Below are 6000 nucleotides of genomic sequence, written 5' to 3' on the forward strand. Positions count from 1 at the left end.
TCCCACTTTTGTTATTCTTAACTATAAAGACACCAACAAAATTGTAAAAATGTATCATTAATTGCCTAGAAATGAAGTCCACAAGTCTAAGCCTAGAAATGAAACTCTTCAACCATACTCCATGTGAGGTAGCCTCAAAACACGAAACAAACTTAGCCTCTATAATGGAAGTAGCAATTAAAGTTTGATTGACACTCCTCCAAGATATAGCTCCATTGGAAAACATAAATATGTAACTTGATGTTGATTTACTTAAATCAACACATTCAACAAAGTTTGAATCGGAGTAGCCAACTACCTCCAACCTATCTGATCGTTTGTATGTAAGAATGTAGTCCTTTGTCCCTTTTAGTTACCTCAAATCTTTTTTTGCAGCTTTCTAGTGGTCAATACCTGAATTACTCTAATATCTTCTCAACATCTCAACTACAAATACAATTTTAGGTCTTGTATAAACTTAAGGATACATTAAGCTTCCAACAACTGAAGCATATGAATTGTTTTTTATTTGCTCCCTCTCAAAATTATTCTTCGGTCATTGGTTCAAATTCAAATTATCATCATTCACGATATGAGCAACACTAGGTGAATAATCTTTCATTAGAAGTCTTTCTAAAACTTTATTAATATAGGTTGCTTGAGACAAACCTAAAACACCTTGATGTCTATCCCGATGAAACTTAATACCAATGACATAAGATGCATCACCTATATATTTCATATCAAAATTTTGGAAAGAAATTGTTTCACTTCATGTAGTATACCCTTGTCATTTGTTGCAAGTAAAATGTCATTCACATATATAATAAGAAAATAAATCTTACTCCCAATGACCTTCAGGTATATACATTGATCCATGATGTTCCCCATAAAATCAAATGAAGAGATCATTCCTGGAATTTTAAATACCACTGTCTGGAGGCTTGTTTCAATCTATTTATACACTTTTTCAAATTGCATACCAATTGTTCACCATCACTAGAGGAGAATCCTTGAGGTTGTTTCATGTATACCTCTTCCTCCAGGCCATGAATGAGAAAGATAATTTTTCACATCAATTTGTTGTAACTCAAGGTCAAAATGAGCTACTAATGCTAACACGATATGTAAGGAATTTTTATTAGATACTGAACTAAAAGTCTCAATGTAATCGATTCCTTCTCGTTGAGTGAATCCTTTCGCAATGAGTCTTTCTTTATATCTTTTAGCGTTACCAATTAATTCTCATTTTTAGACCCATTTACATCCAATGGCTTTTACACTATTAGGTAACAATACAAGATCTCAAACATTGTTACTTTTTATGGAATTCATCTCATCTTTCATAGCATTGTACCATATTTGTTTTATTCATTGCAGCTCATGGCTTGTGAGAATGACTTATGATCTTTTTCAGCTCCAACATTAAAGTCAAACTCCTATATATACAAAATGTAATCACTAGAAATTGTAGATTTTTTTGTCTTGTGGATCTCCTTAATGTTGAATCAATATTTTCTTGTGGATCATGTTGTTCAACTGATTGTTCAATAATTTTAGGTCCCGTGATAGATCATTCCCACTGATTGAGTCATACTAAATTTTTTTTTGAATTTCTTGATTCTACAATTATATTGCTATGAGATGGAAAATAGAATTTATATCCTTTGAACCTTTCGACATATCCAATTAAATACCCACTAATGGTTCTCAAACCTAGTTTCTTTTCTTGTTGGTCACAAATTCTCACTCCAGACGGGTATCCTCATACGCGTATATGTTGCAAATTCAGTTTTTGGTTGGAACTCAAGTTAGAGCTACTAAGCATACTTCGCACCATATCCATTAAAGTTTAATTTCTTCTTTCCACAACACCATTTTGATAAAGTGATCCTAACATGGTTCATTGGGCAACTATACTATTTTCTTAAAGAAACTTCGCAAATGGACCAGGTGCTTGTCCATATTTGCTATATCTACCATAATACTCACCACCTCTATCAGTTCTCACAATCTTAATTTATCGTATTGTTTCTCTACCGCAACCTATAAAACCTTAAAGGCTTATAATGCTTCGCTTTTGTGATGAAGCATGTAGAGATACATGTATCGCGAGTAATCGTCTATAAAAGTGATGAAATATTTCTAACATTATACATCTATATTTGAGCAATAAATATCAAAATAGATGATTTCCAATATGATCGAACTCCTTTTGGCACATTTCTTTGACTTGTTAGTATGGTTACCCTTAATGTGGTCTATACAAGTGTCAAAATCAGAAAAGTCTAAGGTATGAAGTACCATGTCTTTTACAAATCTCTTTATCTTTTCAATGAAGATGTGTCCCAATCTCTGTGCCACAATATACATGAATCTTCATTTATAACACAATGTTTACTACCAATTTGAATGTGGAAAACATTATGAGTGACATTATTTTGCAAATTTAAAGAGTAAAGACCATTAGATAAAGTCTTATTTTCAAGAATTTCTATTTTATAAAACAAATTGAATTCATTGTTTGAAAAAATAAAATAATACCCAAGGGTACTAGTCTTGAAAAAAATTCTAGAAAAAATAAAAATATAAAAAATATTTTCTAAAGTTAAAACAAAGTAACTATTAAGCACTAATTTGCAAGCTCCAATAACTTCTACATGTTTATTTTCTGAATAGATGTGTCATTTAGCTCCCATTGGTTTTGTCGTTAATTACTTTGTGTTATCTCTTTGATATAGCTAAGTTAAGTCGTTAATGTTTAATTTATGTGCAGAATTCTATTTTCCAGAAAACAACATTTAAAGGGCGAGTTCTGCAGATTTTTTTTCTAATATCAAGGATGAACACATGGGTATGAATTCGGGCATAACGATGTCAATGTGGCCTAATCTGCAGTCCAATTAGCCATAACTTTTGGAATACGACCCGATTAACAGAACCAAGAAGAAAGTCAGCAGACGTAAAACTCTTTAGGATTCAAAAAAAATGTAATTGAATTTAAATATTTGGGATTTATTATTATTATTTTTAGGATTTTAACTTGTTATCAACTAGGATTCTAATATGCTATTATCTTCTAGATTGCTATTAATTAGGATTTAAAGTATTTGAATATTTTTAGGATTATCTTTTAGTATTTTATTTTCTTTAGGTTACTTCAAGCTATAAATACCCCTTTCTTCTTGTAGAAAATTTAACTTCTTAAGAAAAACTTAGCGGTGGTCTGCTAAGAGAAATCAATATCAGATTCGACTCTCATTGAGACACCATAATCTGAGCATAAGCTTTTCCAACACTTAAGGTGGCATTGGTGTTAACATCTCTAGCCATTGTTAATCCAAATAAGGATTAAATTCCAAGGATTGAGTTTGGAAATTAGTTCACAAGAGAAAAGAGTGAATTAAGACGAAGCATCTTAGGAATCTGGCAAAAGGATGAAAAGTCGTTATACGACTATTGGGAACGATTCTAGAAACTCTGTGCTAGTTGTCCACAACATGAGTTAAGTGAACAAACTCTTCTCTAAGACTTCTATGAAGGACTACTTCCTTTGGAGTTGAAGATGATTGACGCAGATAGTGGATGAGCACTTGTAAATATGACTCCACATGCGACTAGAAATCTAATTTCTACCATGGCAACTAACTCTCAACAGTTTGACTCTTCCAGTGAACCTACTCGTCGGATTCACGAGATAAGTACAATTTCATTGGAAAAAATTGATAAGATGGCTGATATCATTCAATCTCTTATTACAAGCAAAGCAAGAATATCCAGACTTTACGGAATATGCACAATGTTAGATCATCCCACGGATTGTTATCTGATGTTAGAAAAAGACACTACCGCACAAGTAAATACAATTGGAAATTTTCTAGGACCTCCAGAGAGACCTTACAATCCTCACGCAAATACCTATAATCCAGGGTGGAGGGATCATCCAAACTTTATCTATGCACAAAATCCTAGACCAAATCTATTGTATTAACCAAGGCCTCCCCACAACAATCGTACCAACCACTAAAATATTCATTGTAGTCTATCGTTGAGCGGTTGGAACTTTCTCAAGAGAAGCTTCAAAATCAAATTGAATCTCATCTATAAGAGTTAGATAAGCAAAAGACCCAATTGGCTCAGACCGTGGGACGAATGGAATTATAGGGAACGCTATCGTCTCAAACTGAGGCAAATCCACGAGAAAACATTAGTTTCATCACCATTTGAAGTGGCACTTTTATTACACCAATCCCTAAAGATGATGTCGTAAGATCCAAGAAAAAGAAGATGTTGTCATAGGTTCCCATAAGAAAGAAGTTGACGCAGGGGAAAAAGAGAAAAAGAAGAAGAATCAAGATCCCACGAAGAAAAAGAAGATGTTGATACATGATCACAAAGAAAAAGAAAGATGTATCGCCAACCTCTTTCGCGACATCTCCCTATGACGTCCCACCTCTCTCTTCTTCAGATTTAGTTAAGTGTGACAAACAAGATGAGGACAAATAGATTATTGATTTTTTTGGAAGGTGGAGATAAATATACCTCTTCTTGAGGTGATTCGAAAAGTGTCGAGATATGCTATATTTTTTAAAGATCTTTGCACAACCAAAAGGAGACTTATTGGTAATGAAAAGGTAAATTTAGGTGAGAATGTATCAACTATTTTTCAACGTAGGCTTCCACTTAAACTAAAGGATCAAGGTATGTTTTCTATTCCAGGTAAAATCAGTAAGGTAGGAATCAAATGAGTTATGTGTGATTTGGGTGTTTCTTTAAATGTTATGCCTCTTTTTGTTTACAACTCACTTTCTGTTGAGCCTTTGAAGGAGACTAGATAATGATACAACTCGCTAATTGATTCGTCATTTATCCCGAAGGCCTCCTTGGGAATGTATTGGTTACGGTAAATGATTTAATTTTCCTAGTGGATTTCTATGTCATCGACATGGAAAATGGTCGAACCAACACTTCCTCTGAAATACTTCTTGGCCGCCCATTCCTGAGCATTGCACATACCAAAACTGACATTAAGAGTGAAATTCTTACTATGGAATTCGATGGTGAGGTTGTTAAGTTCGACGTTTACAAGGCAATGAAATATTTAGATAATGTTACAAACATTAATTTCATTGATGTTTTGAGCCTCTGGTAGATGATTTTGTTAAAACTAACTTATTCGATGAGTCGTGCATGGAATTAGAGAATTACGAAGAAGAAATCAAGAAGTTAGAAAATATTTTTCTATTCATTCTGATTTACGCCTAACTCCATCTTAATCTCAACTTTTACCTTCTATTTTGCAAGCACCATAAATCGAGCTGAACCAGTTACCTAACCATCTCAAATATGTATTCCTAAGAGATAATGCTACCATCCCGATCGTTATCTCAAATAAGCTTTCAAAGAAGGAGGAAAAAGACTTAGTGACAGTTTTGAAGGCCTACCAGAAAGAAATTGGATGGACTATGGCCGACATCAAAGGGCTTACTTTATCGACATGTATGTACAATATTAAGATTAAAGATGATGAAAACCCATCCCAAGAATGTCAAATCCATCTTAATCCTCTAATGATAGAGGTGGTGAAGAAATAAATTCAAAAGCCTTTAGACATCGATGTCATCTACCTGATATCCAATAGTATTTGGGTAAGTCCGGTCCATGTGGTTCCTAAGAAAATTGGAGTGACATTAGTTGAAAACTCCAAAGGTGAACTAGTTCTTACACGAGTTCAAAACAGAATGAAGAGTTCGTATTGACTACAAGAAGCTGAATTCTTTAACTTGAAAAGATCACTTTCCACTTCCATTTATTGATCAAATGATTGAACGATTAGTTGGGAAATCTCAGTATTGTTGCTCAATGAATTTTCAGGTTTCTTTCAGATCCCAATAGCACCTGAAAACCAAGAAAAGTGACATTCACATGTCCTTTTCGCACCTTTTCTTGTGGACGAATACCCTTCATCCTTTGTAACGCCTCCGCTACATTCCAGATATGCATGCTTAGTATATTTTTCGA

Source organism: Hibiscus syriacus, unplaced genomic scaffold (genome assembly GCF_006381635.1).
Source record: "Hibiscus syriacus cultivar Baekdansim isolate YM2019G1 unplaced genomic scaffold, ASM638163v2 tig00111721_pilon, whole genome shotgun sequence".
Lineage (NCBI taxonomy): Eukaryota > Viridiplantae > Streptophyta > Magnoliopsida > Malvales > Malvaceae > Hibiscus > Hibiscus syriacus.